We start from the raw sequence: 24,553 nt of genomic DNA on the forward strand, positions 1-24,553 counted from the left end.
GAACCCAGCTCACTGCATCTCACTACCTGTTGTGTTGAGTGAACCCACCTCACTGCATATACCTAGCATCCACCTGAGATGGACAAAATGGACAAACCAGGTAGAGGAAGAGGTAGAGGCAGACCCAGAGGAAGGCCACCAGGCACCGGCAGGTCTGTGCAAGGTGGTGTAGATGTGATTTCGTGTGGCCCTGCCCCAAAGTACAGTGCTCAGAAGAAGGCACGTGCCATCACTTCCCAAAATTGTGAGGAGGTGCTTGAGTATTTAACACAGAACACCTCATCTCCCGCAGCCAGTGCCACCAGCGCTAGTACAAGCACCACGTCCGCTGCATTTGACACTTCGCAGGAGTTATTTGGTGGTGGTGGTGGAATTACTGATTCCCAGCCACTACTCCAACAACAAGAAGAAGGCGCAGGTACACCACCTCATACGTCTGAGTTAGGTGGCGCTAGTATGGACGTATCGTGTGAGGAGGGGGATGATGAACCACCAGACGTTGGTGCAGTTGAGGAGGTGTCTGAGGAAAGCGAAGCTGGCCAGGAGGATTATGATGACGATTATACGGATACCACATATGTTCCCGGTAGAGGAGATGACCAGGGAGACAGTTCAGAGGGGGAGTCAGAGAGGAGTAGGAGGAGACGACTCCATGATAGAAGCAGAGTGAGCTCGTCCTCCGAAACAGCTGGGGCCAGTGTCCGGCGACATGTATCGCCAGCTATGGCCAGCCAGCCAACATGCCCTTCAACGTCAGCTGCTGATGCCACCATAGCGCCATCACCCCAGGGGGGCTCAGCGGTTTGGAAATGTTTTCACGTGTGTGTCTCAGATCGGAGCAAAGCCATCTGTTGTCTCTGCCAGCAAAAATTGAGCCGTGGAAAGGCCAACTCTCACATAGGGACAAGTGCCTTACGAAGGCACCTGGAGAGAAGGCACAAACAGCTATGGTAAGAACACCTGAGTAAAAAGCAGCACCCCTCAAAAGACAAGCCACCCTCCTTCTCCTCTTCCTCCTTCAGGTGCATCATCTTCATCCACTTTCTCCCGTGCACCTTCACAGCCACCCTCCTCCACACCGCCTCTTCCCTTCAGCGGTTCCTTCTCCTCTGCCCACAGCAGTACCCAGCTGTCCGTGAAGGAAGTGTTTGAGCGTAAGAAGCAAATGTCTGCCAGTCACCCTCTTGCCCGGCATCTGACAGCTGGTGTGGCGGAACTATTAGCTCGCCAGCTATTACCATACAAGCTGGTGGAGTCGAAGGCTTTCCGTAAGTTTGTGGCCATTGGTACACCGCAGTGGAAGATATCAGGCCGCAATTATTTTTCACAAAAGGCCATACCCAAACTGTACCGTGCAGTTGAGAGGCAAGTGGTGTCATCTCTGGCACACAGCGTTGGGTCAAGGGTCCACCTGACCACGGATGCCTGGTCTGCCAAGCACGGGCAGGGCCACTACATTACATACACAGCCCATTGGGTCAACCTGGTGACCGATGGCAGCAAGCAGGGAGTACGTGGCTGTGCAGCGGACCGACTTGTCACACCTCCACGGCTTGCAGGCAGGCCTCCAGCCACCTCCTCTCCACCTGCTACCACCGCTTCGCTGTCGTCATCCTCCTCCTCCTCCTTGGCTGGTGCCGCGATCTCCTCTCCAGCTACACAGCCCCAGCACCCCAGGGCCTATGCTGCATGCCAGGTACGACGGTGTCACGCAGTGTTAGACATGTCTTGCCTGAAAGCGGAGAGTCACACTGGAGCAGCTCTCCTGGCTGCTCTTAACAAACAGATGGAGCAATGGCTGACCCCGCACAAGCTTGAGATCGGCAACGTGGTGTGTGACAATGGCAGCAATCTCATTGCTGCGTTGAATTTGGGAAAGCTGACACACATACCCTGTATGGCACATGTGCTGAATCTGGTCGTGCAAAGATTTGTGTCCAAGTACCCAGGCTTAGAGGACGTCCTGAAGCAGGCCAGGAAGTTGTGTGGGCATTTCAGGCGCTCTTACAAGGCCATGGCACGCTTTGCGGACATTCACCGTAGAAACAACTTGCCTGCGAGACGCCTGATTTGCGATAGCCCGACTCGCTGGAATTCCACCCTTCTGATGTTCTCTCGCCTGCTAGACCAGGAGAAAGCCGTCACCCAGTACCTGTATCATTACAGTACAAGGACACAATCTGGGAGGATGGGGATGTTGTGGCCCAACAACTGGACACTGATGCAAAATGCATGCAGGGTCATGGAGCCCTTTGAGGAGGTGACCAAACTGGTGAGTCGCGATGGGGGCACCATCAGTGACTTGATCCCGTACGCCTACTTCCTGGAGCGTGCCATGCGTAGAGTGGTGGATACAGCTGTGGAGGAGCGTGAACGAGAACAGTTACAGCAGCAGGAGTCGTGGGAGTGATTTACATCCGAACCCGATGTTTCCACAACACCTGCGGCAGCACAGAGGGGGGAGGAGGAGGAGGAAGAAGAGGAGTCGTGTGGGGAAGGAGAGGTGACTCTGATGATGGTGATGATGAGGAAGGTGTTTCTGTGGAGGAGGAAGAGGCGGCGGAAGAAGAACAACCGTGGCAGCCGTCACAGGGGGCTTCTGCTGCTCCACGTTCCCGTGGTATTGTTCGTGGCTGGGGGGAGGAAGAGGAGTTGCGTCCCGTCACTGAGGAAGAGCAAGAGGAGATGGAGAGTACGTCTGCATCCAGCTTTGTGCAGATGTCCTCTTTCATGTTGTCCAGCCTGTTGAGGGACCCCCGTATCAAAAAACTCAAGGTGAATGACCTGTACTGGGTGGCCACGCTACTAGACCCTCGGTACATGCACAAAGTGGCAAGCCTGTTACCAACTCAACTGAAGGCCAAAAGGATGCAGCACTTGCAGAACAAGTTGTCGATGATGCTTTACAATGCGTTTAAGGGTGATGTGGCTGCACAACGCAATCAAGGTACCACTGGCAGTAACCCTCCTCCTCTCAAGTCCACGCAGGCAAGGACAGGACGCTCCAGCGATCTCAGGACATGCGGACATTCTTTAGTCCAACTCCTCGCCATAGTCCTTCCGGATCCACCCTCCACCAACGCCTGGACCGGCAGGTAGCCGACTACCTGGCCTTGAGTGTGGATATAGACACTGCGAAAAGCGACGATGAACCCTTGGACTACTGGTTGCGCAGGCTTGACCTGTGGCTAGAGCTGTCCCAATTTGCCATACAACTTCTCTCTTGCCCTGCCGCAAGCGTCCTGTCAGAAAGGACCTTCAGTGCACTTGGAGGCATAGTTACTGAGAAGAGAAGTCGCCTAAGTCACGACAGTGTTCAGTACCTGACCTTTATCAAAATGAATGAGGAATGGATCACGGAGGGCTACTGTACGACCGAAGACTAAGTCAGTCCCCACACACAGCATCTCTGCCTGCAGGCCGCTTCCCTTCTCCGCCACCACCAACAAGGTCCAGGACTCTAGGCGGATTCCTGAATTTTTAAGGCCGCTGCTAGCAGCGGCCGCTACACTAATTTTTCTGGTGCGTGTACATGCCTGCCTAATTTTTCTGGCTGCACTGCGGGCGGCTGCAACAAATAAACAAAAGGCATGTACATGTGCCCATCCCCCTTCGTGATCATTACCTTGCCGCGGTGAAGGGGCTTGCGTATCACAATGAAGCAATGACCGCCGGCTATTTGAGTTTCTCGGGTGGGGGTGGGACACAAAAGATAATAAGGTCGTTGCTTCATTGTGGTCAGACCAAATTTGATCAGCTGGACAGTCACTGTTGTTCTATCATTGAGCTACCACAGCCCGGCGACCATATGGGCTTGAAAAACGCCACGGCCTACACTCTGGCCACGGTGCGCACCAGTCCAGCATTGCCGTCACTACGCAAACAGCTGTTTGCGGTGCGTTACACAGTGAGTTTGGTGTGTCAGTGTGAAGCAGAACTCTAATTACAATCCCTGATTGATGTATACCCATGCAAGATGTTTGAAAGCACTTTAGGCCTGCAATTTAGCATTCAATGTGATTTCTGCCCTTAAAACGCTGCTTTGCGTCAAATCCAGATTTTCCCCCGGGACTTTGGGCATGTATCCCACTCCGCCATGCCCCCCTCCAGGTGTTAGACCCCTTGAAACATCTTTTCCATCACTTTTGTGGCCAGCATAATTTTTTCTATTTTTCAAAGTTCGCATCCCCATTGAAGTCTATTGCGGTTCGCGAACTTTTCCGCGAACCGAACCTTCCGCAAAGGTTCGTGAACGGGGTTCGCGAACCAAAAATCGGAGGTTCCCGACATCTCTAATATGTACATCAAAAATAAGTTGTGATTACAACATATGTCCAAGCTGTAAAATATTGCATAGTACTTACATAATTCTCTAGGTAAAAAAAAAAAAGTTAATCAGTGTGAGAGAACGTGGAGAAGCCGCCGCGTGTACTGGCGGCAAGGCGGCTGTTTCCGCGTCCAGCGCGGCGGTTTGTCCGCAGCAGCATGCGTTCAGCGCGGCGGTTTGTCCGCAGCAGCATGTGTCTGGTGTGGCTGGGTCTGTTAGTTCACATAGGCTGAGGAATACGCGCGCGCGCTGAGAGGCAGAGCCTTTATGACAAACGGAGAGGGATCAGCTGACCAGGTTGGTCAGCTGACCTCAAGGCAGGTGGCTATTGGTTGATCACATAGGGGTGGCGCCGGAGAGCGCTGCTCTATATATAGTCACTGCTGGTAACTTTCAGGTTGTCTGCCGTTGCGAACACTTATGTGGAAGCACTCAGACCTTAGTCAGATCCAACAGTGTGTTAGAACCAGGAGGACCTGGGAATTCACACTGAGCCAGTTTACTTCTGTTTATTATTGTACTATCATTCTGTTATACCTCAGACTAGTTCCAGGGTGTTGAGACCACGGACCTCACACCTAAGACTAGGGACTCTGTGTTATCATTCTGTTATACCTCAGACTAGTTCCAGGGTGTTGAGACCACGGACCTCACACCCAAGACTAGGGACTCTGTGTTATCATTCTGTTATACCTCAGACTAGTTCCAGGGTGTCGAGACCACGGACCTCACACCCAAGACTAGGGACTCTGTGTTATCATTCTGTTATACTCCAGACTAGTTCCAGGGTGTAGAGACCACGGACCTCACACCCAAGACTAGGTATTTGTTGATATCTGTTATGACCTGTTGCAGCTCTGACTTTCCCTCTGCTTTCTGATTCGGTACCTCGCATGTCTGATTACCTCTTGCCAAACCCTGCCTGCCTTGGATACCGAATCAGTCTTCGGTCTTTGTGCCTTATCTGTCTGTGTGTTGCCGACCTGGCTTGCCCGACCTAGAGAGCTATCTCCCTCGTTAAGAGATAGTCTCCAGACCTGGTAGTGACAACCGCCTTCAGGTGTCACTCACTCACAGGTCCCGCCTATCTTTCCCCTGGGACTCCGCCCCATTGGAGTTCTCAGGCTACTGGAAGGTCTCTGTCCTCCCAAAAGGCAGTATCGCCCGTACTGCCAAAGACCACCTGCTCCTCGGGTGGTCTTACTCAAAGTTATTACTGTTGCACCAAACACTCACACTATAAAGGTGTCTAGAAGTTAGTTATACTTGGATTATCTGTGATTATGCAGATCATCAATAATCAGGTATAATCTGTATTCTTGGTGATACTGCAGATCACCAATAATCAGATTCTCTCTGTGTGCTGACACCGATCGTTACAATCAGGAGGTATTTGGGTCGCAGGTAGGGCTTTGGTCGGAGCGTTGAATCTAAATTTTCATTTGCGGTTTGCAGCTAGTGTTGGAGGCGGTGGATCGGCACGAGCGCCGGACTTTTTGCACAAATGGATGTGGCGGCCTCAGTATTTCTTCTACCTCAGGTGTCCCTTAAAGGACACCCGAGGTGAAAATAAACGAATGGAAAAAACAATTGTATCTATCCTTCTCCTAAAAATGACTTTTTTAAAGATATTCCACAGTTTTATTTTATGTTTTAATCTATTTTTAGGTTTTTACTGTTTTATCGTTTTTGCTCAATGACACATTCATTGAAGTATACCAGAGATAAAATATATGAACTATTGACCCTTTTTATTTCTTTCCTGCTCGCAGAAGCCATTTTCTGCTAGGAACTTGTTTTATAATTTTAATTTCTTATCAGTGAGGGTAACACTGTAGTCTGACCCAGTCCTGACTGTGACACCAGGCGACGCCCAGTCGTCCAAAACGCATAAAAATCGCAGATCCAGCAGTCATTTCTGATCACCGCAATCGATCGCACATCTATTGCAGAGCTCAGAATGACAAACTTTGGTTTTAAGATAGACAGAAAGGTAGTTAATTGCGTTTAGCACATAGCTGTAACAAGCTGGTTCCCTGTCCCCCTATAGAGCTAATGGCACCTCTCAGAGGATATGCCAGCTGTTTCACTCTGATAAGGAGGCCAGGCAGGCTACCAATCCCCGGGAGGTCTTGACACCTTGCTCCCTGGTAAGGATCAAAGGGAAGCCAGCTGCCAGCACACACCCTGAATGACCTGAGGCTCATAGCATAATCCATAACTTCCCAGATCTGTCATATTTCTGGGGCTTCTGAGATGGCAGCTTCGCCAAACGTGGGGAAAGTGTAGCATGAGTCCCGGTGCTGGTTCTGTGAAATTCCCAGAACTCTGTCCCCTAAACTCTCATAGCAATATGGGTTTGAAGAGATGGGGGGTAAATTCTCATGATAGACCAGTCATATTTCATGTCCTAGGATTCGTAAAATCATGCTGAGTGTGAATATGCGGTATAGGTTTTAACTGCCCCCACGTGCACCCTAAGACGGGCCAAACTAGAATTCTGCCAGTCTGAGGGTCTGTAAGGATGGGACAGCCCTGCTCCATCCTCCCGAGGCTGCACTTGTGCCTGTCATTGCCACTCCCTGCAGCGATGGGTGATAAAACTATTGACAGGCTGAATTGCAAGGGTCCTCCACCTTGAAACACCATCTTAATCACATCTGTGCCAGCTTGAGGATATGCTGGCATCCACCTGGTCTGAACTTTGAACTGAAACAAAAGGAACTCTACAAGTTTTTCCCACAAAAGGACCTCTTTCCACAAATCTAAGTATTTTTTATCCCTTTTAGTTTCTTTTATACTGTGTTATCATTTGTCTCTATAATTGTTGATTTTAACGATTTTCTGTATATATTAATTATTTATATTGCACGTAAATAAAGAAGTCGTTTACTGTTCAGCTACACCTGCTATACAGCCATACACAGAAACTGAACTCAAGTCTCTGAGGAGTCGCTACTATTATTGATATCTAGACAGAATACAGCGTGTTTTAACCGTTTTATTTGCAGGATCAGTCAGTCAGTCGGTAGGGACCACTGGCCCATACCAGTGGTGGTGGCAGATATACCCTGAAATAGTGTGTAAAGTGTATTTCCGTAACCCACAGGCTCCCTTCTGGTTTGTCTGCGGCCAATTCCCAACGGTTTCTGCGCATTGACTGCGACCACAGTTTGCACGATCTGTGCGCTGGAACCGTTTGGAAGGTATTTCGTGTTCCAGCCACCAGGGCTCCTGTGACACTGACTCAGACAGGAACATTCATACCTGATGTTTAACTCTTTCAGGCAGAGAAAGAACAAAAGGAGCACAGCATAGTTATTTGTGTGCTAGGCACTGTACATACATACAGTATGTAAATCTCATCATGTCACACGTCATCTCGGGTATCCTTTAAAGTGAACCCAAGGCGGAGCTAAGAGTAAGAAGCAGATACTTACCTAAGAAGAGGGGAGCCTCTGGACTCTGCAGAGGCTTTTTCCATGTGCTCTTCTCTCCTACCGTGGCTGCCTGGGACCCAACTGACGATCGCAACCACGTTCCTCTTTTAGAGGGCATCATACAGATGAGACAGACAGGGCTGAAGAGGAATCCCGGCTGCACCGACTGGTGAGCTAAGCATGCTTTGCTTTGCATATGACCGGTCGAGGGGGTCTTCTTAGCCCCTGCCTCAGCCCAACCCTGGCTGGACTGCATGTTTGCAGCGCAGTTCAGCATCCAACCTTGTAAGGATTGAGCGCTATCCGTGTGCAATGTAATGCACCTAAATGGCAGTGTTCGTAACCACACGTGCATAGCTCCCAACTGTCCCTCTTTCTTCCTCATTTGTCCCTCTTTCAGGTCTCATGTACAGATCTATGTAAATATATGTATTTTTCTAGTGATAAATGTGTTTAATTGACTCTAAATTTTATTCCCATCCTTTAAATTGATGTAATTTTTATCTTCACATGTTAATATGATGGAAAATGAACCAGGATAGAAATGACCAGTGTGGTTCGAATTATAAAACATAATTTTCTTATGAAATCTTATTTGTATGCGGGACTAGAGGTGTGCCGAGGGCGCGATTAGTGGTGTGGCAGGGGCGTGGCTTAAGTGTCCCTCTTCCTTATCTCAAAAAGCTGGGAGGTATGCGTATGTCAGTGGAGCAACTACTGCACAGTAAAAAAAAAAATCACCTCATAAAACGCTTCTGTCAAAAAGGGTTTTCCTGGAAATTTGGGCGTCCAGGAAACCTGTTAGTAGGTTATCGATAAATTTACCGATATTCTGCTATTAAAGTTTAAAATGCTGTTAAAATATCGGTATTAAATAGCAATATTTTCCTATAGCTAAACCAAAGCCTATTCTTCTACTGAACACTTTCACTATCGACGTCTAACCTTAACACCCCCCCCCCCTCTACTGTGGACCTTAACTGTCCCCACTTTCGCAACTCCCCACGGCTAACCTTACCCATCCTTGCTGCCACAAACCCATGGCTAACCTTAACCTTTCCTCCCCCACGGCTAACCTTACCCATCCTTGCGGCCACAAACCCATGGCTAACCTTAACCTTTCCTCCCCCACGGCTAACCTTAACTGTCCCTGCCATCACAAAACCCGCACCCAGAGCTTAGTGGTTAGTGCTCTTCAGTGCGTAGCTAAGGAGCTGTGGGACCCGATGCAAGTTTTACAATGGGGCCCCCCCCAAGCACTCTATACATAACAATTGATACCACACATCAAAACCTGCCGATGGCAACTACAGTGTCAGAGGTGCAAGAAGGGGATGGGAAACAGTTTGTTAATGATTACCACTATTCAAATTATCTTGAGAAGTGATTATTATGAGCACAGGACCAATAGAGAGCTAAAACTGTAGTAGAGGGAGGGCCCTTCGGGCCCCTCTGGCCCAGGGGCCCCGATGCGGTCGCAACCTCTGCAACCCCTATAGCTATGCCCCTGGCGCTCTTGCCTTGCAGCGCTGGGTCCCCGGTTCCAATTCCAGCCAGGTCAACTTCTGCAAGAAGTTTGTATGCTCTCCCTGTGTCTGCGTGGGTTTCCTCCAGGCACTCCAGTTTCCTCCCACATGCCAAAAACATACAGATAAGTTAATTGGCTTCCTCCTAAATTGGCCCTAGACTATGACACATGCACTACACAATACACAATACATACATAGACATGTCACTCTGGTAGGGATTAGATTGTGAGCCCCTCTGAGGGACAGTTAGTGACAAGATAATATACTCTGTACAGCGCTGCGTAATATGTCGGCGCTATATAAATACTTAAATAAAATAAATAAACCTCAACCCTTCCTTCCTCACAGTTAACCTTAACCATCCCCGCTGCTGCTGCTGCTAAAAAAAAAAAATATTTATCAGGGACCATGAGACCCATACTTCCCCACTTTGCAGATAAATTCAATGGGCCCTAATTTCCTGATTCCCATAAAACATCCAAAAGGCAGGACACAGGACAGTAAAAATCCATAAGAGGTTCTAACCCTTTATCACGGTATCTAAAACTAGAATAACTGGGCTTCAAAGTCCAAAGAAACGGCCTTTAGGAGACTCTATATTGTTTAGTCAGCGATGTGACAAATAGTTCACATTCTGATAGATACTGTTGTAGTGGCTTATTTTGTTCACCTCTTATCTTGCCGATACTTCCTTCTGTAATCCCTTTGAATCAGAGAATATCTTTCAACACGTGTTTGAATTGCAAATTTGCATAGTAAGCCAACACGCGATGCCTAGTGCAAGGTGGACCTGCAGCCTCAGCAAATCTATCCACAGATGAACTACTGTGTCATCATCACACTTGTAAACAAACCTGAAAGCTGGGAGAGATCACCAGATGTCTGAATACAAGTGCTGTCTTCTAGCCAATATGGAATTATGATGATTTTTTCTCAATCTAAGGTCAGTAAATAGTGCTGACTGTGTATGCAAAATAGTGCTGAGAGGGTATGCAAAATAGTGCTGAGACTGTATGCAAAATAGTGCTAAGACTGTATGCAAAATAGTGCCGAGACTGTATGCAAAATAGCGCTGACAGTGTATGCAAAATAGTGCTGACAGTGTATGCAAAATGGTGCTGACAGTGTGTATGCAAAATGTTGCTGACAGTGTATGCAAAATAGTGCTGAGAGGGAATGCAAAATAGTGCTGAGAGGGTATGCAAAATAGTGCTAAGAGGGTATGCAAAATAGTACTGAGAAGGTATGCAATATAGTGCTGAGAGGGTATGCAAAATAGTGCTAACAGTGTATGCAAAATGGTGCTGACAGGGTATGCAAAATAGTGCTGACAGTGTATGCAAAATGGTGCTGACAGGGTATGCAAAATAGTGCTGACAGTGTATGCAAAATAGTGCTGACAGTGTATGCAAAATATTGCTGACAGTGTATGCAAAATATTGCTGACAGTGTATGCAAAATAGCACTGAAAGTGTATGCAAAATATTGCTAAGAATGTATGCAAAATATTGCTAAGAGTGTATGCAAAATAGTGCTGACAGTGTATGCAAAATAGTGCTGACAGTGTATGCAAAATAGTGCTGACAGGTTATGCAAAATGGTGCTGACAGGTTATGCAAAATGGTGCTGACAGTGTATGCAAAATAGTGCTGACAGTGTATGCAAAATAGTGCTGACAGTGTATTCAAAATATTGCTGTGAGGGTATGCAGAATAGTGCTGATGGTGTATGCAAAATAGCGCTGACAGTGTAAGCAAAATATTGCTGTGAGGGTATGCAGAATAGTGCTGATGGTGTATGCAAAATAGCGCTGACAGTGTATGCAAAATTGTGCTGACAGTGTATGCAAAATAGCGCTGACAGTGTATGCAAAATTAGGCAGGCTGCACGTGTCTGTGTAGTGTTGGTGAAATTTAAAAAGTGCTTCCCCCCCAAACACCTTCATGTCTGCAGCTCTTGGACTTCCCCTTCTTGCACCCTCCCCCTTCAGATTTTGCAGAGTAGTGCGGCACTGGAGCTTCATACTTTACCTCACTCCAGAGGCGGGACATGTCCTCTTTTCTTCATCCTCAATGTAGCCGTGCTGAGAGACGCAAAGTTATAGGCTGTACAGCGGGGCTATACTAAAGAGGAAGTGAAGAGGACCTGTCCCTCCAGGGCCCTAAGCCAGCTGCAAGGTCCTCCAGGTCTCCCCCCAACTTAATTCTTTCTCCCTGGGGCAACTGCAGGGTCTTTGGCAGAGTAGCCTCTCATGCTACTCTGCCCAAGACTGTGCGGGACCCTGGGGTGAATTAGGTGCTTTTTTGGCGCACAGAGCTCACAGCCGGGTGCCAAACCCAGGTGCCCCAGGTGCAATGCTGCACACCCGCGTATCGGTAATTCGGTTGCCAGACACCGAATTACACCTCCTTGCAACAACTCGGAGGGGGAATAGTATTTAATGCCACCGGGGAGTTTTGCGGCGGCAGGAAGAGCTGTCAACTCACCGACGGCGTTATAATATGTATGCCCCTGGGGAGCAACAGTTAAGTCAGGGGGAGGCCTGCGGGACAAAGCAGCCAGCTTTGGGTCCCTGGGGGGGGGGGGGGGAATGTGGCATCTACAACACATCACATAATGCCGCTTTAGGTAAGGGAGGGTCTGTCGGGGGGTGGGGAGGGGTTATGCCTGGGGGGCCCCTAGGTTAATTTTGCCCAGGGTCCCCATTGTAGCTAGATCCGGCCTCATGGCTATTATTATGCCCTTGATTGAATTATTCACATCTGGCTCTTACCGTGCCTCCATAAGGGCAGTGCCATACTATGCCAGATCTCACTCTGTTCACTGGAGATGCTCACAGTGTCTGTGGCCATGGAAGCTTGCCCTGTCCTCGGACATGACAACACATCCGCTACCCGCTGTTCATCCTGCAGGGTGGGAATGCCCGTTGCAAAATCAATTTCAATATTTTATTTCCTAGAGGCCACAGAGCTGGACAGTCTTGGAAATACATTTGAGCACATTTTGTAAACCTTTCATTGCAATTCACTGTTTCTGTCCACTCATGCTAGTTATACGATCTGACATGCATAGTTAGGCTATTTCCTGTCTGGCTAAGAATAAAAGCTATCTAATTGCTTGTAGGTCATCTGAGGGTAAGATACAGTTAGATCCTCTATCCACCCCTCCAGACGAATTAATGGGTCTGTGAAAATATACTTACTGTACAGTATATGCAGTAAAAAGTAAACATTGCACCATCTACAGCTAGCCATCCACTACATGACAGGCAATAATAAGTCACTTCTTGTTCGGACAGTGATCAGGTAGTAGCAACCGTTTTACCATCTCACACTACTTTATTAAGAAACAAAAATGCCAGCTTTTTGAAGTACTTTCAGTTGATAATTCAATAACTAATTAACCACTTTACCAGCAAGGGTTTTTTCCCCTAATGGACCAGAGCAATATTCACATTTCAGTGCTCCTCCCATTCATTCCCCAATAACTTTATCACTACTTATCACACTGAAATGATCTATACATTTTTCTCGACACAAATTAGGCTTTCTTTGGGTGGTACTTTTCAATAACAGTTATTGGGCTAGATTCACTAAGACAAATAGCATGCCTTATCAGAGTTAACACACCTTATCAGGGTTAACACACCTTATCAGAGTAGCACAGCGAGCGCTACAAACTTATGCCTGCTAATTGGCAATGACAAGACCTCCACTCGTCCTGCCCTGAGCCCCTAGGGGTCCAATCACTTTAACCACTTCGGTACCAGCAGCCTCTGCCCCCTTAAGGACAAAAGGCTGCTAGCACAGTAAAACACCGCTTCCCGACGAATTGCCCCAAAAATCCGCCGGTCACGCCTCTCTCTGCCGTCTCTATGATGGCAGAGCGCTGTGCGCCGTTCAGGAGCCGCTTTCATTGACAATCAATGTAAGCCAATGGGATTGGTTTACAGTGATGATAGGGTCAGGAGCCAATGAAAACGACTCCTGACCTGCTTACAGAGCTCTGCCGTCATAGAGATGGCAGGGCGAGCGAATTGCGGTGGGGCAGAGTGGCGAGATCAGCGATAACGGCGGGGACGACGTATGACGTAGAGTCTACGTCCAGTCAGGGCCGCAGCACCACCTGCTAGACGTATATTCTTACTACATCGGTCCAGTAACGGTTAAAGGACATTATCCCCGCACTTTGATTGGCCCAATAGACTGCCTGTCAAGTTTCCTGCCAAGTGACAGGCAGCCATAAGGCACTGCCAACAGGCGCCTGATGATGGAAAGGCGTCTTACTCCAATCCCCGAGTGCCTCTTTCACTTATTCCCTGTGGAGAGTCCTGATGAGAGTGTAAATCAGAGGTTCGTTACTCACCCAACTTTCGGCATTCTACTGACGAGATCTCCCTTCAGTCAGGGGCACCTCTAGCTACTGAATACTGAGGTTCCTCTAGCTACCTAATACTTGGGGGTACTTCTGGCTACCTAATACTATGGGGTACCTGTAGCTACCTATGGCAAGGGAAGTAAGTGACAGCTAGGCCAGCCAGCACACTTGAGATGCAGTTTGGTGGGGGTTTGTATTGTAGGTTCATGGAGGGTGAAGCCTAAGGTGCCAGGAGGACATCTGTGCCTACAGGCTCCTGTGAGGTAAATCCGGGCCTGGGACAAGCAGTAAGCAGGAGGGAGGTGGGCAGATAGGGCCCTGCCTAACGAGCAGTCAGCAAACGTTGGGGGACGCCTGTATACACTCAGGAAAAGCCTGTGGACAGGACAATGAACATTCGTTTTGGGTGACCTAAGTTGCAGGTACATACGATCCCTTATTGTAGAGGCTGTTTGCTCTCCGTGTCTGTTGCTGATGTGTGTTTGAGAACCTTAGACCTTTAGGAAATGCAGAGCTGGTGCCCCTCTCCCCTCCTCACATTATAATGGGTCAAAGGTGGAAAGCAAGGGATAGATAGTGCAGCAGCTGCCTAGAACTCTATAAACCATGACACTAACTAACAGACCAGCAAGGATACAGGCAATGTGCTGGAGTATGGTAAGGCTAATATATTATACAATTACATTATTTCCACAGCACCCCAACAGTCCAGTCAGGTATTTCAGGGGACGCTTAGATATATTTACAAGTTAACACGTTTGATTTACAATATGCACTTATTTGGCAATTGTTTTTTGTATGGAGTTAATATGCAAATTATCTTCAGTGCTAAAAAGTAAAAAAATTATATATAATTTTTTTTTTGGTACTTAAGGGGAGCTTGAAGTGAGAGATATTGATTGTTTCAGTCATGCTTGTTTCAGATGTGTGATTTAGACACTACTGAAGCCAGTAAGATCAAAAGGACACCAGGCAACTGGTATTGTTCAAAAGGAAATACATATGGCTTCCTCCATATCCCTCTCACTTCAAGTGCCCTTTAAAGGAACGTGACTGTTCAGTGGAAGCAAAGACGGGGACAAAAAAAAAAACAATAAAAAAAAAATACCATTTGAATTTCTCCACCTAATGGTTAGGATGCCTGGTCTGCAATGCTGGGCATACACGGCGAGTTTCTTGTTATCTTGATAATTGATAATATCCAACGTGTCCGATCACCGGGGCGGATCGATTCCGCGCTCAATCCCCGCGGGTGGACAATGCAAAAAAACGAAGCACTGATAAGGAAGTGCCCGAGGGGACGAGTGGGAATCGATCCGGGCGGCCGCGGGGACGAGTGGGGACGCGCCAGTATCGAGCCGCTGGCTCGATTCCAGCGCATTATCTAACCGTGTATTCCCAGCATAACAGGAAAAATGAATAAATCATAAACCTGACATTTAATTATTCTCAAAAGGAATCATGATTCATTGCACTGTATTTAGCAAAGTATTAGACCTATTGTCTTTCTGTATTGCAATGGTATTTGAGTATAGTGTTTTTATACTAAGCTGTATTCTTAGAAACCTGCAATATGATAGAGAGGGGCAGCTTTACTCCCTGCCTGCCCTGTTTTTTTGTCACGCTGCTCTTCAGTGCTTTCTGAATGACTAACTCAGGATGAGTATGCAGAATAGATAGGGTGATCTGGCATCACTAGCTGAGTGTTTGTTGTGCAGGTATTTGGCTCAGATTCCACAGAAGTGGTGCAGCTACAGAGCCATGAGCCCCAATGCAAATTTTACATTGCACCATCCCCCAGCACTGTATGTAGAATAACTGCATGATGCAAATCAACAAATCTAGCTTTCCAATGACTGTGTGAGAGAAGTGGAGAGGTGTAAGCAGAGGAATAGAAATAGTTTGGTAATGGTTACAACCATATGCGTTGCTAGGGTCCTGGAAGATCCGGGGCACTTCTGGGCACCAAGTACATGTTGAGAACCACAGCAAAAAATGGGTATGAACTTCCGTTGGAAAGTGGACATGGTCATGAGTGGGGCCAAATGTACATGAACTTAGCAGCAGTTTAACTTAGGCTACATTCACAGTGGTGCGTTGCATTATAACGACCGCTTTGTAACTTGCTGCACTGCAATGCACTACATATACTCACAGTGCAGCAGTTGTGTTCCCACATATATCATAAATAGGCAGCATTACAGAATATGAGCAGAGTGTCCACTCACCTGGCTTCTGTGTTAGCCTGGGTGCTGTGCTCAGCTAACCTGGTAGTGATACTGTGCTGGCTGGCCTGGCAGTGATGTGTGCTGGGTTGGCTAGTGGTGATGCTGGGTTGGCTAGTGGTGATGCTGGGCTGGCTGGTGTTGATGCTGGGCTGGCTGGCCTGGCAGTGATGTGTGCTGGGTTGGCTAGTGGTGATGCTGGGCTGGCTGGTGTTGATGCTGAGCTGGCTGGCCTGGCAGTGATGTGTGCTGGGTTGGCTGGTGGTGATGCTGGGCTGGCTGATGGTGATGCCATGCTGGCCCCAGGTCAGTATATCTAATCCCCCCCATGACTAACCCCATCTGCCCCTCCACCGCTCTACAGCAATAGAGGAGGAGAACCCAAAGTGGGCCCCTCCCCTGAACTGTTCCCACCAGTATAGTAGCCAGATATGCTCCTCTACCTCCCCCTTCCTCAGTACATCCACATTTGACCCCTCCTTCTCCCCCAGTATTGTAGTCAGAGGTGCCCCTCTCACTTCCTCTACCCCAGAACAGCCAGATGTGCCCCCTCCATCTCCCCCAGTTTAGTAGTCAGATCTGTCCCTATTCCCCAGTATGGTAGTCAAAAGTGCCCCCTCCCTCTCCCGCAGTGTAGTAGCCAGAGGTGCCCATCTATCTGCCACTACCCCAGTACAGCCAGATGTGCCTCCCTGTATAACCCAGTAGTAGTCAGAAGTGCCCCCTCCCTCTCCCGCAGTGTAGTAGCCAGAGGTGCCCCTCTCTCTCCCACTACCCCAGTACAGCCAGATGTGCCCCCCTCCTGCCCTCTTCCTCAGTAGTCAAAAGTGCAACCCCTCTCTCCATTAGTATAGTAGTCAGATGCCCCCCCCCCCCTTACCCAGTATGGTAGTCAGAAGTGCCATCCGCATCAGAACTAGAGAGCCACAGATGCGGCATAGATTCTAACTTCTGTGGCCCTGTTAAAGAATGATTAAAATGATGCATAATGGGAGTTCCTGCCTAGTAACATGGTGCTGAATATCTTCAAATATGATCTGCTTTAAGAAAATAGTATTACATATGACCAGAGAGGGTGCTATTTGTTCAGTGGAGTCTCTATTGAATACCCAAGGTGCTCTGTGAGGGCCTGAGCCCACTGGCGCAGTTGTGTCCTTTTTTCAGTTACACATCAATGTTACAGATGCTGAAAAGTGGACAGAAGCAGATACAACTGCGTTAGTGGGCTCAGGCCCTTCGAGATCGGAGAGTCCCTGGACAACAATAGAATTGTGAGGTTCCGCCTCAGAGCCAGAGGCATAGTACACTAAGAAAACCAAAAAGAGAAGCGCGCACACTCAGAGCACACACTATGTACAGTGTGTAATCTATGTACAGTGCAACTAATCTAGTCAGACTTGAATCAGAGCACCTGATCTGCATGCTTGTTCAGGGTCTATGGCTAAAAGTATTAGAGGCAGAGGATCAGCAGGACAACCTGGTAATGCGCATTATTTAACCACTTGAGGACCACAATGCTAAACCCCCCAAAAGACCAGGCTGTTTTTTCTGTAATTGGCCATTGCAGCTTTAAGGCCAAGCTGCAGGAGAAGAGTGATCCCCCCCCCCTTTCCCCCCCACCAACAGAGCTGCTCGTAGACTGAAGAGGGGGCGGAGCTCCGCCCTCGAGCAGGAGATGCGCGATCTCCTGAAACTGCAGCCCCAGGACTTAACACTGGCGTTAGGCGGTCCTGGGGCTGCTGCCGCGGCCACGCCCATGGGCTTGGAGCGGTCTTAAGGTAGTTAAAAGGAAATAAATGTGGCAGCCTCCAAATTGAACACCTAATTCAGTCTGCTCCACCCCAGAAGGCTTCTGTTGTGTCTCGGCAAGGGTACTCTGCAGTGAGAGTAGCCGGCGGAAATCGGGGTGATAAATCAGACGGACAGTGCTGTCTGATAGCTGATGAAGCAGGGGAGACTACCCTACAAAACTTGTTAAAACTTTGTAACATCTAAAATCGCAAAACGCTAGCGATTACCGCTAGCGTTTAGCGGGAGTGATTTTACCGCAATTAACGCAGAAAAATCACTGGACACTGTAGTGTTTTGGGAGCGATCACAATTAGTGGTTCTATAAATGCTAATCGCTATCGCTCAGGAATCGCCGGCAAAAAGCTGCATGTAACGCATTTGCGGTTAACACTAACCGCAAAACGCCACGATCATGGCAGTGAGAACACTGCCATAGAATTAAATGGCTAGCAGTTTTTAAAAATACGCTAGCGGTTTACGGTGATGGGAATCGCGCGATTCTCGCTCAAGTGTGAATGGTCCCTTAAAGATTTGTAGTTGCAATTCGTTTTGAGGGGGTAGTTTCCTCCCTGCATTGGGCAAAGCTTGCCTGACAAATCAGTGGAGCTGCCAAATCCTATTTTATTGTATTGTGTGTGGCCACCTTTAGGGCCCATTCACACTTGGAAATGCAAAACGCCGGCGACTTTTGCCGGCGTTTTGCGGGAGTGATTTTTCGGCGGAAAAATCACTGAACATTGCGGCGATTTTTCCGCGATCGCATTTAGCGCTTCTATAGCACTGAAACGCGATCACTGGGAAATTGCCTGAAAATGGTGCAGGTGGCGCGTTTGACGATTTTTGGGCAATTTGCGGTGATTAGCGCAAAGCGCCCAAGTAAGAACGGGCCCACAGACTTTTATTACACTAGCGCTTTCAAAAGCGCTAGCGTTTGAGCGTTTTTCCGAAATCGCCGGCAAAATGCTCAAGTGTGAATGGGCCCTAAGGGTGCTTTTACACTTAATCAGTTGCTCTCAGTTATAACTGAAAGACAACTGGCAGTGCATTGTGAAAAAGCTTTCAGTTAAAACGCATATAGTGGGAACTGAGCCATAGGGAAACATGGACATTACTTTGAAAATCAGTCATCTTCCAGTTGTAACTGAGAGCATCTGATTAAGTGTAAAATGATCCCAATATAACAGGATTCATTCAGTAGACTAAGGCCACATACAGACATCAGACCATAGTCTTTGGAAAATGAAAGATCACAGACCAATCTTACCACCCTTCATGTAGTATGAGAGCCATACTCTAGTCTACACAGTCTTTTCTATGGAGCTGAACTCCACATCAGAAAAAATCTTTGCAAGATGCTGCACACACAGATGCTGTACAGACACAAAAGATCAGTATCTGCAAAAGATCTGTTCCTGCCAAAAATCCATTCCTGCAAATTGCAATGATAGTCTATGAGATCTGCAGATCATCATACACACATGATTTAACTGACATTCATCTGCAGATCAGATCCACCAGGATGGATTTTCAGATCTACAGATGATTGCTTGATCTGCAGATGAATGTCAGTTAAATCATGTGTGTATGATGATCTGCAGATCTCATAGACTATCATTGCAATTTGCAGGAATGGATTTTTGGCAGGAACAGATCTTTTGCAGATACTGATCTTTTGTGTCTGCTCTGTACAGCATCTGTGTGTGCAGCATCTTGCAAAGATTTTTTTCTGATGTGGAGTTCAGCTCCATAGAAAAGACTGTGTAGAGTATGGCTCTCATACTACATGAAGGGTGGTAAGATTGGTCTGTGATCTTTCAGTTTCCAAAGACTATAGTCTGATGTGTGTAAGAGCCTTAAAGAGAGCAGCCAGCTCCACAAGACCAAAAGCTGCACACAGTGTACTCACATTTTCACAGCACATTCCCTGCGCTGGAAGGACTAATCTGCTGACACAGCTGCATGTGCCTGCATGCGCCTCTATCTCTGAGGGCCCGTTTCCACTATAGCGTTGCGGAATCGCCGGCGAATCACCGCAGGCAAAATCGCATGCGGGTGCGATTCCGCATGCGTTTTTTGCCACGATTTCGCATGCGATTTCGCATAGGTTAGGGTGATGCGATTTTAACCATGTCACTGCCTGTGTGAATTAACATGGGTACCTATGCGAAATCGCATGCGAAATCGCGGCAAAAAACGCATGGGGAAAACGCATGCGATTTCCCTATTAAATACATTGTGTGCGATTCGCCTGCATTCCACACGCAGGCGAATTCTGAGGCCCCTACCCTGCAGATTTTTTCTGCACAGAAAAACGTGCGGGGAAACGCACAAGTGGAAACAGTCCCATCCACTTGTACTGACTGTGCGAATTCGCGATAGTGGAAACGGGCCCTCAGACTGCTCTGCTGCTCATATCATTATCACCCAGAGAGTGATTGTCCCACCACAGCAATCAATTCTGATGATCAAAGTTTGCTTTCATAAACCAAATATCCCCCCTCCTTGTTTCACCTATTGAATCTACCAACCAAGGAAGGAGTTAATGCTAGTTTACTATGTCACCACACTTGTACAATTCAGCACACACTTGCTCCAAAGTTTAAAGAGAATCTGTATTGTTAAAATCGCACAAAAGTAAACATACCAGTGTGTTAGGGGACATCTCCTATTACTCTCTGTCACAATTTCGCCGCTCCTCGCCGCATTAAAAGTGGTTAAAAACAGTTTTAAAAAGTTTGTTTATAAACAAACAAAATGGCCACCAAAACAGGAAGTAGGTTGATGTACAGTATGTCCACACATAGAAAATACATTCATACACAAGCAGGCTGTATACACCCTTCCTTTTGAATCTCAAGAGATCATTTGTGTGTTTCTTTCCCCCTGCAGCTATCATCCACTGAAGTGTCAGGCTGTTTCTTCCTGCAGAGTGCAGACAGCTCTGCCTGTATGTAATTCCTCAGTATGTGAAAGCCCAGCCAGCTCAGAGGAGGATTTATCCAGCTTGTAAAAGATAAGAGAGAAGCTGCCCTTATCTAAATAATACACAGGCAGTGTGCAGAGAGGGGCCTGGAGGGGGGAGATGCATCACAGAACCACAACACAGATGAACTTGGCAGCCTTCCAGACACAGGCTGACAAGTCTGACAAGAGAGAGATAAGTTGATTTATTACAGAGATGGTGATAGTAGAACGTGCTGCAGTAAGCCAGAGCACATTAGAATAGCTTTTGGAACTTGTAGGATGATAAAAAACAGGATGCAATTTTTGTTACAGAGTCTCTTTAAAGGAATACTGTAGGGGGGTCGGGGAAAATAAGTTGAACTTACCCGGGGCTTCTAATGGTCCCCCGCAGGCATCCTGTGCCCGTGCAGCCACTCACCGATGCTCCGGCCCCACCTCCGGTTCACTTCTGGAATTTCAGACTTTAAAGTCTGAAAACCACTGCACCTGCGTTGCCGTGTCCTCGCTCCCGCTGATGTCACCAGGAGCGCACTGTGCAGGCACAGACCATACTGGGCCTGTGCAGTACGCTCCTGGTCACAAATGCACATTTGGGCAAGCCAGCTTCATTTTAGAATAAGGTGCTTTGGGCTGATGAAACTAAAATTGAGTTATTGAGGCATTATGCATGGAGGAAAAAGAACACAGCATTCTAAGAAAAACACCTGCTACCTACAGTAACATATGGTGGTGGTTCTATCATGCTGTGGGGCTGTGTGGCCAGTGCTGGGACTGGAAATCTTGTCAAAGTTGAGGGACGCATCGATTCCACTCAGTATCAGCAGATTCTGGAGACCAATGTCCAGGAATCAGTGACAAAGCTGAAGGTGTGCCAGGGCTGGATCTTTCAGCAAGACAATGACTCTAAACACTGCTCAAAATCCACTAAGGCATTCATGCAGAGGAACAAGTACAACGTTCTGAAATGGCCATCTGAGTCCCCAGACCTGAATATAATTGAAAATCTGTGGTGTGAGTTAAAGAGAGCTGTCCATGCTCGAAAACCATCAAATCTGAGCTGTTTTGTAAAGAGGAATGTTTCAAAATACCTTCAACCAGAATCCAGACTCTCATTGGAACCTACAGAAAGCATTTAGAAGCTGTAATTTCTGCAAAGGGAGGATCTACTAAATATTGATTTCATTTCTTTTTTGTGGTGCTCAAATTTATGCACCTGCCTAATTGTGTTTAAACAATTATTGCACACTTTCTGTAAATCCAATAAACTTAATTTCACTTCTCAAATATCAATGTGTGTGTCTCCTATATGATATATTTAACTGACATTCTTTATTGAAACAACTAACGATTTATACAGGAAAATCATGATGATTAACAAGGTTGCCCAAACTTTCGCACCCCACTGTAATTGAAATATTAATATATAATTGATATTATATGTAAAGATAATGCAAAATGATTGCACGAGTGGTACATTTTTCTTCCTTACTTAATGCAAATTTATGCTCACATGTTCCTAGGATAACGCTATCATATGAGTGCAGGTCATTGCATGTAAAATTTTAGTTCACATTGATCAGACAGGTGTATCCTATATAATAAAACCCCTGTCCCTGTGTCCGTCCGTCTGGTCCTGACAGCTGTCTGTGAACCTCGTTGCATTGTGGGAAATAACAGCTTTTTTCAACTGCCAAGCAAGCAGCATCTCCCTTTGTGCATAGACTTCGGTCAGCTGTGGTGGAAGGCCGCGTGGGACACGTCCGTGCGCGTGTTGCCGGGGAGGAGGGGGGTGTCACGGTAATGGCCTAGTGCCCGTTTTTTAACAGGTGGGCCTTTTTTACTACGGTAGTTGTTTATAACTTTTATGCAGGAGCATTTTAGCCTGGGTATGTCACGTGTGGTGTGTTTAGCTGCAATAGCACAAACTGTAATTCACTACTATACACTGTCCCAGAATTCCTAACATGACCTATGGCCAATTTTGGAAGGACCAATTCACTTACCCGAATGATTTTGTGATATGAGAGGGAACCAGAGTGCCTGGAGGGAATCATTGTAAATACGGAGAAAATGATAGGAATTGATGAGGTCCACAGTTAATGACATGACTTGTTCAAAGTACTATGTGAAATGCTGTGGAAGATGTCAGTACAATATAAATAAATAATAATCTTTCAAGTCATCCTCACTATATGGTGATGACATTTTTTTAAATAAATTCAGGATCAATTGTGTTTTGCAGTGTTCCCAAACCATAGTAAATTAACTCTTTATAAAGGTGTTTGGAAAGGAAGCAGTAAAAAAGGGCGCACATGGCTAATGGACAAAAAAGGATGCCGCCATAGACTGCAATGCAAAATATCGGCTATTGGGCAGCCGACAGGAAATTTGGGCGCCCGAGAAATAGCGGTTGCAGGGATCATGTTAACAAAAGTTTTCATTTACAGAATAAGGTTTATTACAAATATTGTTTACAAATTCCTTTTGACTTTGTGGTTTACTTATTTTTTAGTTTTTAAATTTTGCTTATAGGCGGTTTTACTTATTTTTTCATTTTTAAATTTCGTTTATAGGAGGTTTTACTTACTTACTTTTCGTTTTTAAATTTCGCTTTCAGGACTGTAACAAGTAAATTTTCGTTTACACTTATAATATAATTTTAAAATTAGTTTTCATACGTATAATGCTTAACCTATTTTGGTTCCTGGACGTAGAAACTACGTCCAGGAACCATGCGCTCCCACGGCCGATCGCGCGCGTTCACGCGCGCTCCCGGCCGCGGATTCGGTAGCCAGGCAATCAGTGAATCGGGCTGCGGTGCCCGATCACTGATTCCTCTCCCCCGCTGAAAAAGCGACAGCTTCTCTCGGAAGCTGCGCCTTTTCTGGCTGTTCCCTCCCCGATGCGTCACTCTAAGCGTGTGGTACACTTAGAGTGACGTCATGTAAACAAACTCATGGCCGCCATCTTGTGGCCAAAAAGTAATACTACAACTGAAAATAAAAAAAAATGAAAATCAACACACATTTAGATTACAAACCTATTGTTTACCTCCCACCCTCCCAAAACTACCCAAATAAAATGTTTACTATAAAAAAAAAAAAACATTACAATAAAAAAACAAACAAACATGTAAATATTTACCTAAGGGTCTAAACTTTTTAAATATCAATGTAAAGATGAAATATTTCTATATTTTTTTTTATTTTAAACTTGTAAATAGTGATAGATGCAAAACGGAAAAAATGCACCTTTATTTCCAAATAAAATATTGTCGCCATACATTGTGATAGGGACATAATTTTAACGGTGTAATAACCGGGACATATGGGCAAATACAATACGTGAGTTTTAATTATGGAGGCATGTATTATTTTAAAACTATAATGGCTGAAAACTGAGAAATAATGAATTTTTCCATTTTTTTCTTATTCTTCCTGTTAAAATGCATTTACAGTAAAGTGGCTCTTAGCAAAATGTACCCCCCAAAGAAAGCCTAATTGGTGGCGGAAAAAACAAGATATAGATCAGTTCATTGTGATAAGTAGTGATAAAGTTATAGGCTAATGAATGGGAGGTGAACATTTCTCACATGAAAACGACGGAACCTGAATGGGTTGAATATCGCTTTCAACCTTATTCTATTAGAAATGCATTGCTTTTGGTATTAACTTTGTTTTTTACACTTAGAATGCGTAGATTATAGTTTTCAGATTAACTTACTAATATATCGCCTTTAATATTACTGTTATTTTAAGATTTTTAATGCGTACGTGATTGTAAGGCTAATACATATATATATATATATATATATATATATATATATACATTTTTCTATTTATAATATTATTAATGTGTATGTGACTTTAAGGCTGTTTATTATATTACAAATATATACAT

At 46.3% G+C, this 24,553-nt stretch overlaps 1 protein-coding gene across 5 annotated transcripts in view; it reads left to right on the plus strand.

Annotated features, from left to right (window-relative positions):
* The window catches only part of SLC16A12 (solute carrier family 16 member 12), a 190,168-nt gene that overhangs the window by 122,160 nt on the left and 43,455 nt on the right, over positions 1-24,553 (plus strand). For 2 of the 5 annotated variants that reach the window (XM_068257552.1, XM_068257556.1), the window contains exon 1: positions 22,377-22,479. The exons of 2 other annotated variants lie outside the window; for them this stretch is intronic. The gene's annotated coding sequence lies outside the window, so the exon portion shown is untranslated. Of the gene's footprint in view, positions 1-10,160; positions 10,240-22,376; positions 22,480-24,553 lie in introns of those variants that run through there. One more of the 5 variants, XM_068257553.1, reaches the window with a different exon arrangement.

The sequence above is a fragment of the Hyperolius riggenbachi genome, chromosome 10, assembly GCF_040937935.1.
Source record: "Hyperolius riggenbachi isolate aHypRig1 chromosome 10, aHypRig1.pri, whole genome shotgun sequence".
Classification (NCBI taxonomy): domain Eukaryota; kingdom Metazoa; phylum Chordata; class Amphibia; order Anura; family Hyperoliidae; genus Hyperolius; species Hyperolius riggenbachi.